The 13,944-nt window shown below is 34.1% G+C and overlaps 1 protein-coding gene across 1 annotated transcript in view; it reads right to left on the bottom strand.

Moving 5' to 3' along the window:
* Positions 1 to 6,334, bottom strand: part of LOC141812791 (uncharacterized) — a 36,183-nt gene extending 29,849 nt beyond the window's left edge. Inside the window, 1 exon segment of the mRNA XM_074700778.1 lies at positions 6,145 to 6,334. The gene's annotated coding sequence lies outside the window, so the exon portion shown is untranslated.
* Between the last annotated feature and the right edge of the window lie 7,610 nt (positions 6,335 to 13,944).

The following is a 13,944-nucleotide window of genomic DNA, read 5'->3' as shown; positions in this document are numbered from 1 at the left end:
AAACAGAAATTCCAGCCGACCCCGCCTAGCGGGATAAAGCTTGATTGTTATTAACTTATTATTATTGTTGTATAAAATAGAAATTCCAAAAGAGGATGATACTTCTAGTCTGAGTTTGGAAGATCTATGACCATAACAAGCACTAAGGGAATTGGTATAGGCCACCAACGCTAAACCTGTCCTCTATAGTCTAACAGTTTTGGGTCTATACAAGTAGGTATTTCTAGTTTACTACAGAGATGTTACCATTAGCCATTAGGCTCTGCAAAACTACAGAATGAACTGGAAACCATGGTTCTCAGCCTGCACAAGAGGAGACTAGAAGTTTGATCAAACTATCAAACCCCAAATAAAGGGTGGGACAAAGTTAGAACAAAAACTAAGGGATTTGGTATAGGCCACCAATCCTAAACCTGTCCTCTATAGCCTAACTGTTTTGGGGTCATACAATTTGGTAATTCTAGTTTACTACAGAGATGTTACCATTAGCCATTAGGCACTGCAAAACTATAGACTAAACTGGAAACCATGGTTCTCAGCCTTCACAACAGGAGACTAGAAGTTTGATCAAATTATTTAAAACCCAAATAAAGGGTGGGACAAAGTTAGAACAAAAACTTCTTTAGCTCAGTGGAGTCACTCATTAAACTGTGAAGTTGAAGTAGAGTACATAGCGGTCAATTTCATCAGGTTACAACACCTTATTTATGTTCAGTGCAATATCCTTTTCTTAGAAGCCATTTACAATTTTACATCCCAAGGAACTACAATGAAATATTATTGTTTTTTGGTATATAAGTCAAGTGGAAATCATTAGCCCTAGGTATATCTCTTGGCCTTTTCATATATTACCTTATTATCATCATACATTTGCATCAATGATATTAATATATTTACAATTACAACCCTAACTACCTATGATTGTCACTAGTCACTAGTATTCCCTTTCTATAAAATCCTAGCTAGTTACATTATCAAATCTGCTAATTGATTTTTAGAGCTAACAAAGTGATTGTCTTCTTGAACTGTGCTTCTTGAAGTGTCAATCAATCTCTATATTCTATTCTTTCATGGAAGAATAGGTTTAAAGCAATGTGGGAGAACTTGCTGAATCTGTAATTGTGCACGCCAATTTGTGGATATGGTCGTGGTCATGATTGATAAGGCTCTTGTTATGGAGAATTCTTGTGATTGCATAGAATCCTTAGAGTCACTCCCCAATGTTAAGTGCATGGAGTCTCAATGAATTAACCGATCACACCCACACAAGATGAGATGTCAAATTCACTAACATTAAGATAGTTCAACTTCCCAACTAATCTCCTTACTTCTCTGGATAAGATAATAACTTTTCCTTGTTCGAGCATTCATATGATATTAGGATTCATGGAAGTGTCAAGTAGTCTAGTTCCTAATTTACCAGCTTCTTTAAGCACATCCTTTATGTGATATAAATGTCTACTCCTAAACAAGTAACCTTTATGTCAAAAAGTATTTTAATGAAGATATACTTTGTGATTTCTACAATATGGTGTGAACAATAAGAATGATGTCATCAATTTAAACAATAACAAGGATCATACTTCGAACTGAGAAATGTGATAAAATATTGAGTGATCTCATGTGCTCTTGATCATGCTAAGCTGGAGAAGCACAGATCCAAATTCATCAGACAGATTGTTTCATCTTAGATAACTTCTTTAGTTTGCATAGAAAACCAAAATCCACTAAGAAACAAAATCAAAAATCTCTCCATGTACAGCTCCTCATCTAGATCACTATATAAGAAAGAAAGTAAGCAACAAGTGAATTGAAGTATTCTCAGTCACTAGTGAAATTATACTCATATAGTATAATATAGTTTGCATTATATATCTATGTGTATCCTTTGGTCACAAATTAAACTTTAAATTTGTCAATGAAGCCATCATAAAATGTCTTCATAGTAAATATCCATTTGCTGCTATATCTCCATGAGAACTCGGGTGTAATGTTAAATATGCAAGAGTTCTCACACCATAGATTGGGTAAGAACAACTATTATAAGAAGTTTAATTGTCTAAGATTTGGAACATGTAATCTACGAAGACTCACGGGCAAAGCAATGAAGGTAGTAGATATGATGGTTAGAAGAAAAATTAATATTTTATATGTACAAGAGACAAAATGGGTAGGAGAGAAGGCAAAGATAATAGAAAATTTGAATTTTAAATTATGGTACATAGGAATGAGTAAAACAAGAAATGGAGTAGGTATTATTATCGATAGTTCGATAAAAGATGAAGTAGTAGAAGTAGTTAGAAAGGAGGATAGGATTATAACTCTCAAGATAGTGGTGGCGAAAGAAACTATTAATGTAATTAACATATATGCACCTCAAGTAGAGTTAGATGAACACACCAAATCTAGATTTTAGAACGACCTATATGAAGTATTACAAAACATTCCTTTAGTCAAAATGATTTTAATATGAGGAGATTTAAATAGGCATGTAGGAGTCAAAATGAGGAATATGATAGAATGCATAGGAGTTATGAATTTGGAACAAGAAATGAAGAAGGGAAAATTATATTGGATTTTGCGATAACATATGACCTTATATTAGCTAATATGTTTTTTAAGAAAAGAGAAGAACACTTGATCATGTTCAAAAACGAAAATAATAAATCACAAATTTACTTTCTTATGGTTAGGAAGAATGATAGAAAGATTTATAAAGATTATAAGGTCATCCCTGGAGAAAACTTAACTACCCAACATAGGTTAGTAGTGTTGGATATACGCTTCAAGTATAGTATCAATAGAAGAAAAATATGCACAACTCCTAAAATTAAATGGTGGAAGTTAAAGGATAGAAAACAAAACATATTTAAGGAGAGAGTAGAAGTACAAGTATTAGGAGAAATATACGGTGACTCAAATACGACATGGAATAAGATGATATCAAAATTAAAAATAGTAGCCAAGAGTGTACTCAATGAGTCAAAGGGGCGTGTACCACTAAATAAAGAATCTTGGTGGTAGAATAAGAAAGTACAAGAGAAAGTGAAGGAAAAACGAACAACCTATAAGGTATTATATACTTATAAGAACAAAAAAAAAACTTTAAAAAATATACAGTAGCCAAGAAAAAGCCAAGAATGTAATGAATGAAGCTAAAAATGAAACTTTTGAACACTTATATCGAAAAATTAGATGCAAAAGGAGAAAAAGACATTTACAGAATAACTAAAGCGAGAGAGAGGAAGACGAGAGATTTTAATCAAGTAAGATGTATTAAAGATGAATGTAATAGAATACTAGTAAATGATGAAGAAATAAAAGCACAATGAAAGAGATATTTTCAACTTTTACATGAAGATTTAGATGACCAACTTAACTTAGGTAATTTAAGTAGGTCAAATGAGTATAGAAATTTAAATTTTTATTGTAGAATTCAAATTTCAGAAGCAGAACAAGCTTTAAATGGGATGCAAAATGTAAAAGCAGTTGGACCAGATGATATTCCAATAGAAGTATAGGCGTGTCTAGGGAAACAAGGTATTGAATGACTTATAAAGTTATTCAACCTGATATTGAAAATTAAAAAATGTCCAATCAATGGAGGATAAGTACTCTAGTTCCCTTATATAATAATAAAGAAGATGTACAAAATTATACAAACTATAGGGATATTAAACTAATGAGTCATACCATGAAACTTTAGGAAAAATTAATAGATAAGAAACTAAGGAAGGAGACCACTGTGACCGAAAATCAATTTGGATTTATATTTGGAAGGTAAACAATAGAAGTTATACATCTTCTCAGACAACTAATTGAAAAGTATCGAGAACAGAAGCAAGATTTACATATGGTATTTGTCGACTTAAAAAAAGCTTACAATAAAGTCCCTAGAAAAATTATATGGAGAATTTTAGAAAAGAGAATGTGTTATCATAACGTATATTAAACTAATTAAGGATATGTATGAGGATGTAATGACAAGAGTGAAGACTTTAGGCGGATTAACCAAAGTGTTTCCCATAAATATAGGATTATATTAAGGATCAACACTAAGCCCCTATATTTTTACAATCATGAACGAACTCACTAGGTACCGCGGTGCATGTTGTTTGCAGATGATATTGTTTTGATAGATGAAAGACGTGAAGGAATAAATGCTAAACTCGAATCTTGATGAAAAATACTAGAAGTGAAAGGTTTTAGGCTTAGTAGAGTAAAAACAGAATATATGTAATTTAAGTTTAGTAATATTAGATATAATGAGATAATTGTTAAAATAGAAAATGATGAATTATCTCTAACTGAGAGTTTTAAATACTTAGCATCATTTTTGCAAAAAGATAGAAGGATTGATAGAGATATCTTACATAGAATACAAGCGGGATGATTAAAATGGAAGAAAGCGTCAGGTGTTCTGTGTGATCGTAAAGTACCTCTAAAACTTAAAGGAAAGCTTTATAAAACGGCGGTTAGACACTATGTTATATAAAGCTGAATGTTAGGCTATGATTCGAGCACATGAACAGAAGATGAAAGTTGCAGAGATGAGGATATTAAGAAAGATGTACGGACATACAAGGATGGACAGGAAAAGAAATAAAAATATTAGAAAGAAAGTCGAAATTCTACCTATTGGGGAAAAATTCCGAGAGATACATTTAAGATGATACAAATATATACTTAGACGACCAATAAATGATCCAGTTAGGCAATGTGAAACTGTAACAAATGTGCATATCAAACGAGGAAGAGGAAGATAAAAAAACTTGATTATTAACAATAAAATAAGATAAAATTTTTTAAATATAAATGATGATATAATAGGGGATAAAGTCCAATAACGTGAAGGATCCATAATGCCGACCCCACCTAGTAGGATAAGGCTTGATTGTTGTTGTTATAGTAAATATCTATTTGCAACCAACCACAAACTTGCTAGAGAGAAGGGTGATAAGTTCATATGTAGCACTAGAATGTGATATGATCATCGTATTCAATCTTAACTTGTCTCCATCTCAGATCAGATAAAGCTTTTAAGATAGTAAAAAAGCATTAAAATAATCCCAAGTAGAGATAAAGGTAGAATATTGTGGAAATAAAAAAAAAACATAAGAAATGTAATGAGACAAAGGATCTAAGGTTCTATACTTGTGAGTACTTTCCTTGAAGCAACAGGAAGATCAAGGCCTACACAGGTGATGGTGTTGGGACAACAATAGAGTCTCAAAGTGTGATTGTAACATGCGAAATTCTTGACCTTCCTTGGTAGGTTCACAAGGGTGGTGCAACTACCTTAATAAGAGAGGACAGTGTAGGAACAAATAATGAAGGAAGCAATAGAGTAGAAACAAGAAATACCTCTTACTACAAAATCTGAAACAGATGACACAGTAGGGAAAACGGAACAAAGTCAAAGAAGATCACACATATAGATATATATATATATATAATATAAAAGACATTGTAGCTCAAGGTAATAGCATTGAGCATACCCCTTCTTCAAGCAAGAATAATCAAGAAAAATGCACTTCATATATTAGGAGACAATTTATCTCTATCAAACAGCAGGAGATTAACAAAACAGGCACAACCAAGCACACGAGGTGGAGGTAAAAGGCCATCACAAGGGGGGAAATTGGTAAAGAGAATTTAAGCATGAAGGACTGAGGGCATGTAATTTATAAAGTAGAAATGGCATCATCCCATAACTTGAGGAAGACTCTTGCTTGCAAAAAAACAATAAAGCGTACATGGTGGTTAAGCATTCTTGCTTGCAACAAATATAATCCCATCCCAATCAAGTCATGAATTGATCGCACTACGAACTTCATTGAAAGATTCCCATCCTCATATGGCGAGAACATCTCATGATTGAAAGGTAATCGGTGATTGTAACATTGTTACCGAATTAAAGGTAACCCTAACAAACACTATGCCATCACAAGAAACTCAAGACTCGCGCAAGAAACCAACGGAATCAACCGCCTAAAGAAACCGAAACCAAGATGCAGCAGCTTGAATCCAAGAAACAAAGAAATCGAACCCAAAGTTATCGAGAATAGCGGCAAGAAAAAATAAAGCAATGGGCAGCAACAAGAAATCTGGCAACGACAAGAAATCGCAAGGAAGAATTCCAACCTGAAGAATCCCTAATCCGATCTCGCTACAAAGGATAGGCAGTTAACTCAGACGATGCAACGAAGCAGAATCCTGCGGAATCAACTTCGATCCGAAGTCGCACGGTCGGCGAAGTTGCACGGACTGGGCGGAAGCCTCGGCGGCAAGCAATCGCAGGAAGGCGGAGAGGCAGAGCAAATCGAGGCGTGCGCAGAGACGCTCACGGGGGGATGCATTGGCCTCTAGGTATATCTTGGCGCATAAGCATCATCAGCCTCATCGTAACTATACAATTACACCCATAGAGATCGTATGCATTCACAAATTAAGTCGATACATATTTGCATTTGAGTTCGTAACTGACTTGACAAATCCGGTCAGGTTAGACCCAAAAGATGACCCACAGAATCTGGACGTCGTGACGAGGATAACGATAAAATCTAATTTCAGACCAGGAATCATTCACATGGAGCAGACCGCGGTTAGCTTAAATACTTATTTTATAATTAAATCTCTTTCAAAATAATAATATTTTATATAGATTTAAATCTTTCATTAAAAAAGAATTTAATCCTAAAGAACTCTTTGTTTATGTGTGTTTGACAAATTCAATGTCCAATTCAATAAGTATTTTATTGTTGTTTATTTGATATAAAAGTATATAACAAAAATTAAATCTGAGCATATCTTTTTTTTGATAAAGTCCTCATTTCAATAGTATTTTTTTATTTTAATATTATTTTAAATTGATGCTGTTGGGTCAAAATGATAGTTCATAAACAATCTAATTAAAAATGTGTTTCACTCGATTTCATAAACAATCTGAGTATATCTTTCTTTTGGACGAGTCCAGAAGATTTGGATAACGCACAACGCAAAGAAAAGGAAAAAAAAAGTTGTTTGATCACTCGATTTCAAGATTTTTTTTAATTCAGCAATTTATTTTTTTTTTACAATAGATAAATAGAGAAAATGATTTAGAAAAAGATTTGCTAATCCTTTAAGATATGCTAATCCTTTAAGTAATATGGTATAAGGGTTTTAAGCCATGGACACTTCTCAAATTAACTCATCTATTAAGATATCTTGGTATTGCACCGTCGTACGTCATTCCTCACATAACGCACGCACCGCTGTATCCGCTCGCACCTACGATATCGACATCGGACCTCGTCGTAAATCTTTTCGAAAGTAAGAGGATAGAGACAGATAATTAGGAGTGTAATTCTTCTCCAAGCTCGCATTCTCGGTTCGTTTTTATATGCAATATTGGCTCGAGCTTTAAGTCGGACCTCCACGAACGGCTCGAGCTTGGCTCAAATCTTTTCGAAAATAAAACTTAAAAGTTAAACGAGCTTAGATAGAGACAGATAATCCTAGTCTTCTTCTTCTTATCCAAGAATAGAGATTTATCCAAAGAGCATGCATTGTCTATTTTAGGACATTCCCAACTTTTACATGCAATATTGATAGAATTTTATAATTTCTCATTCGTCCTCTACATATGTTATCTTTTTTAGGAAGTAAGAGTATTTTTATAATTTATATATTTAATTTTCATTCCTCTTCCTTTCCTTCCAAGAAAGGTAATACATGTTAAGTTAATGAACTTTCTATTCCTTTCAAATAAGGAAAATATAAATATTTTACTTTGCTTTCCCTTTCCCTTCCTTCTCTTCTCTTCCTATTCCATTAATGAACCTTTTTTATCTCATCCAAACAAAGCATTAAAGGATTTAAAATTTAGAGTTTCTCTATTTTGAATTGAAGTCATTATATTTTAGGAAATGATCTCCAATAAATTGTAATAACATGAGCAAGATAATATTGTCTTAAAAATAAGACCAATTCTTGTTTCAACTTTATATTTGCTTGAATAAGTTATATTTGCTTGAATAATGCATATAGTTATCAATTATTCTAATCTATATGTAATATGTTTTATTTAATAAGTGTATGAAAATGACTTAACAAGCTTAAGCGAGATACAATTGTGTACTCGAGAGAAAGGTAAAGATTATTTTACTGCAAAACTTAAGAAATGGTAATTAGATCGGTTAAAATGAATTAATAAATGTTAAATTGTTAAACTGTGAAGGTTAGGAATTAGGATGAATGTTATAATTCAAAACATACTATTTATTGGTTAATTTTACTTAAATTTTATTTTCATTACTTGACAAATCAAACTATTATTCCAAAAAATATATAATATGAAATTGAATATGAATTATTTGGATGGTGTGATGTGTCAAAATCATCCACATTATTTTAAATCAAATATGACAAAAATCAATTTTTATAAACAAATAACTTCTTTTTAAACTATCAATAAATATAAATTCATTGTCCATAGTATGGTGCAAGGGTAATGTTGGTTCCGGTAGCTCCGAGAGGATGCAAACTGATACGGATCGTCGAGGCTAATGTTCAACACTATCTCCATAAATGATATTGCTCCGCTACGGTGCTTACGGATAGCAGCAACTCGTTCCCAAGATACAATGACGAACATCTCGGAATAGCAGTACTTCAAATTTCGAGACCAACGAACCTTCTCGTAAGCTTTTTAGACTCCGGATGCACAAGATGAGATAAATGCACAAGAGATCAGTAGAATCGATGAATTCGATGAAATTTTCAGTATCTGGAGGGATCTATTTATACCAAATGAAGAGGTTGAATACCTTTTGGGTGAGAGGATGTGACGCGAAGTGCAAAGTGCGACAACAAAGCGCCCATTGCGTGTGTGCATGCGTGCGCGCGTGGCGGGCTCACAGGTGCGAGCACCTGCTCGCCTGTGAGAAGAGAGCACATGAGCTTTTTGTGTTAACTCCATTAACACAATATCATTAATAAGGAAAGGAAACCCATCGAAAATTTCCGATGTGAAACTATTCCTCATCCACTTCCTTATATAACATTAATTAACAATTAATGTTGTTCTGGGTTTGACTTTAAACAATTAATTTCTTATGCATCCTTAATCGGTTTGGAGCAAATTAATAGTTTAAATCTATCTACGCGAAACATAGATTTCGATTTTGAAATCAATTACAACTTTCATCAATTGATGGCATTCTAATTTTTTTACAAAACCGTATTGGTCCATTAAGGGAGAGAAAAAGGAGCACATATGAGCAGGATAATGTCACAGAGGAGGGCTGCCTTAGAGAATGCATATATCAAGCTGAAAGCTGCAGAAGGAGCCTGCAGAAAGCAATGCAAGGTGGTGGGGGACAACTCACTTGTGAGTCTAAAAACACACTTGCCGATCTCTTCAGAGTTATGTCAGATTTCTCCCACTCATGTTCGGAAATGTATAAAAAAACTAAGTTCCATTGCTAGATAACAAAATCTGGTCAAGGATAGTCGAGTGACCTCTGTAGAGTGATTTTTTACGTACCTGGTTTTCATGTTTATATACTATACTGTCGACGATTTTCTTGCTCATTTATAACTTTTGCTGGTGAACCTTGTGGTGATAGAGAGAATGTAGAAAAAGGAAAACTGTGCTACAGAAGCCTTACTGTTTGTATAGCAATTCATTGTTGCAAAAATGATAATTCAATGTATAGACAGTTCTTCTTATCCGTTGTACGATTGAATCTATAGTTTGTTTGTTTAAGATGTCATCGAAAAGAAGTTCTATCACAAAATTTCCAACTAGGTTTGGGCATTTTGATGATGGACGAGTTATGAGGTTTGGATTATGTTTTTTGTTAGCAAAGTTTTAGCCTAATCCAACAAAAAACATACATTAGTAACGTAGACTAAGTTTTAAAAAACAAATTTGATAGTATTTAAAAAGTTGAGAAGGGGAGGGACCTGTATATGTTTCCTTTGATATCTCGTAACTAGGTTTCAATCAATCAATATGACAAGCAATAATTGAACTTCTCGAATCAATCAATATGTAGATGGTGAGGCCCAATCAATCTACCTATTAATTAATTAAATACTTATTCCTTTGCAAAAAATATATTAATCAACCAAAATCGATTGATTATATATGGAAATCTAATTAATAAGTATACACAAATCACTATCAAAATCCATAAACCAATACACAAATTTACAAACAAAATTGGAACTACGGCCACCCTTCTTATGCAAAAGGTAGAACCCACCACCCCAACAGCCTCACACGGTTGGTTCCATGACCATTTGTGAAAAGGTAAATCGGGAAACTGTAGTTGGCTATGGCGGGGAGGACATTGTCTCGGCTTAGTTGAGATTCGGCTCTTGTCCACTTCAATAAATCTATCCCATCATAATTAACTTAACTATGCTTCAGGGGCGAACTTCGACCACCCATACCAATATGCCAATGCCAAGCTTGCATACTCAATTAATGTTATGCTAAATATATTGCAAATTTAAACCCAGGGAAATGATATTTAACATCCTATAGAATATTAGTAATTGTATTTAACATTCTATATAATATTGTTAATTATAATTTTTAAATTGTGTTAGTCTATTCTAAGACAAACCCGTCCTCCATTGTTTGAACAACAAGTCAGCCTCATTTCTTTTATATACTATTGCTTTCTTTTCATCGACCCCAAATCTCTATAAATTTAATGACACCAGATATGTGATTATATGTATAGAGTGTTTTGTGTAAGACCTTTGATCAAAGTTGATCAAATTTGGTTGACTAAGATTGAGTTAAATTATAATATTTGATTAATATGTTTGTTGATGAAAGCAAGACATCAAATAAAAGAAAATTTTATTGGAAAGAAATTAGTGCAATGGACCTTGGTCAAGTTGACTAAGATTGATTTGGATGTGGATGGTTGAGTGAAAAATTAAATAGGTCAAAATTGACTGCATACTTGATAGTGGAGAAGTTCAAATGAGTCACGATTGACCAGATACTTGAAAATCAAAAATCCAACAGGGAGTTGACAAAAGAGAAATTTAAGTGGATCATGATTGACCGGACACTTGACAATCAGAAGTTCAATAGGGAGTTGGCAAGAGAGAAGTCCAAATAAATCAAGATTGATTAAACACTTAATAATGAAAGAAGCCCTAACAAGTCAGTACAGATGACCAAATGTTCGGCAAAAGTCCAAATAGATCAAAGAGAATTAGATGTTTGATAGTGGTGAAGTCCTAACAAGTCAAGATTGACTGGATCTATGTAATGGTGAATCCTGATAAGTCAAGATTGATTGGATATTGGACAATGGTGAAGTTCCTACAGATCAAAATTGATCGAATGCTAAGCAACGATGAAGCCCTAGTAGGTTAAAATTGATCATATGCTAACAAAAAAAAGTCTGACAAGTCAAAGTTGATCAAATATTGGACAAAAGAAATTTCAATAGATTGAGGTCAATTGAATACTAGATAATGCGAGAATTTAACTTTGAAAAATTGAAAACAAATGTATGACTGCTAGGGAGTAACAATCAACTAATGACCTCTAAACCTCGAAATCGATTTGAGGGGACTTAAGTGGGGTTGTGGTTGACCAATCGATTGATTGATTTTATCAGTCGACTGATGTATCAGTCAAGTGGGGGACTCTATTGATGACGATCCCAACAACTGTTGTACTGAACAAAAGACTTTTAGGTCGAGTTGGAAACTTGATTGATGATGATCAGTCGGTTGATGGAGTGGATCAGTTGACTCGACTATTGTTACTATTCGAGCAAACAAAATGTGTTGAACTCGACTATAGTACTCAATTGTTTTGGAATTAGTCGATTAATGATAATGAATAGTTGACTGTTGTGGTCAAAGATGAGTTGGAAATAATCATTTGTAGGTGAAATGGTCGAATTTAGCAGAGAAATCGATCGATGTGTGCATGTAGTTGATTAATAAGAGAAAAGTAGACACATCTTGAAGCCTATAAAAGAGGGTTTCATTGGAGGATTTTGCTTCTTGTTCTTTGAGATTTTAGAGGGGAGTATTGTTGTATTTTCAGACCTCAAGAGGCAATCCAAGACCTACAAACATCGATCAAATCAAAGCTTCTTAGTTTAAATTATTCATTTCGGTTTCTTTTGTTACCATTTTACACTTATTTTTGCTTTGTATATATTTGTAAAGAATATGTGTTGTAAGAGGTTTCTCTGCATCTCGAAGGTATTTGATAAAGAGACATATAGTAAAGAATCGCTAGGACTAAGCCAAGGAGTAGGAGTCAAAGGTTCTGAATCACGTAAATCAATTTGGTGTGCATGTGTTTTGTTTCTATATTATCACTGTGTGTTAATACTTTATAAACGTGCACAATGAATGATGAACACGATAGAATCCATAGTCACTATTCATCCTCCTTTAGCGACGTTATCTATTTGAATAATTTGAATAATAATAATAAATTTGTTAGGACCCGTGTGAGCTAAAAGAGGTGAATAGCTTCATTCGCTTCATTTCAATTTCGTGCTCATCGTTTGAATGCACAGTGAAAACTTAAATTAAAACTGATGCTGCATGTAAAACTCTGAGATTTTATTTGATTTACAGTCTCTCAAGGCGACTACATTTAAGGCTTAGTCCTAACGACTATTCCTACTATCCTTCTGATGGGAAAGTCTTGAAAAACCGTTCCGGTTGATTCTTGCAGAATAAAAATTTTTTCGGAAATGATTAAACATTAAATTATACCTTTTCTTCGGACTGTTGTGAAGGATGTGGATGATCCCTCGATCTTCTGCTGTATTCCTCTCCTCTTCTCGAACGTTGTGTGGGCAACGATCCTTCGAGAATTTCTCCACCAGAATTCTACTCTCCGATGGCTAGCAAACTTTCCTTCCTTCTCTTTATCTTGGAGAAAAGAGAAGAGGAAGAGTAGGTGGATGGCTGCCGACCAAAGAGGGGTTCCGGCGACCAAAAGGATTTGTTTCGTTGTGTCTCAAACCCTTTGCAAGCCTCCTCTTTTATAGCCTAGCCACCTCATAAACTTGGTATGATTTGAATCATAAACTTGGTATGATTTCAATCAATCAGATCAGAGAATTTGGTATGATTTCGGAAGTTACCAATTCGAACCCAGAGGCTTAATCGATCAAGGAATCGATTAAAGCTCGTAACTTTTTCTTATTAAGCCTGGTAATCGATCAGGTTAAGCCTGGTAATCGATCAGGTGATCGATTACCAGCCTCCGTAATGGATCAGCTAATTGATTACGGAGCTTTGGTAATCGATCAGGTGATCGATTACCAAGGTGTGTAATCGATCAGTTGATCGATTACACTGCTTTGTATGGGTTCGAATGCCTAGTTTCTTCACGAATTCTTCCAAGGCGGATTTGAGGATTTCCAGAGGCTACAGCAGGGACCTAGAGGAGGAATTGGTTTAGGTCTCTGATGGGCTTAAGCTTCCCATGTTCTTCACCGAACACACAGCTTAAGTCCATCGATAATAACTCATTCCACTAGAGAGTTATCATCGCACTACCGCACCAATCCCATATTACAATATGGGCTCCTTCTTACTATAAGTACATTAATCTCCCTGTGTTTAAGATATCGTATGTCCGTCAATTAAATGAGTTACTGACAACTCGAATTTAATCAACTTCTAATCCAAGAGTAGTACCACTCAACCTTATTATCATGCGGACAAAGTCCACCTGCAGGGTTTACATGATAATCCTTATGAGCTCCTCAAGGGGACATCATCAGCCTAGATTATAGGACACAGTTTCCTTCTATAATCAACAACACACCATGTACATAATACTACTTCCCAACTCATCGGGCCTTTTGATCCATCGCTCTAAATCTCACCCTTTAATGAATCAAGGAAGTATATACTAAGTACATGTGCTTGTTATTATATAGGGATTAA

The sequence above is a fragment of the Curcuma longa genome, chromosome 19 (assembly GCF_044706935.1).
Source record: "Curcuma longa cultivar G26 ecotype Majalengka, Jawa Barat chromosome 19, ITB_CL_G26_1.1, whole genome shotgun sequence".
Lineage (NCBI taxonomy): Eukaryota > Viridiplantae > Streptophyta > Magnoliopsida > Zingiberales > Zingiberaceae > Curcuma > Curcuma longa.
This window is presented reverse-complemented; position numbering and strand designations above follow the sequence as displayed.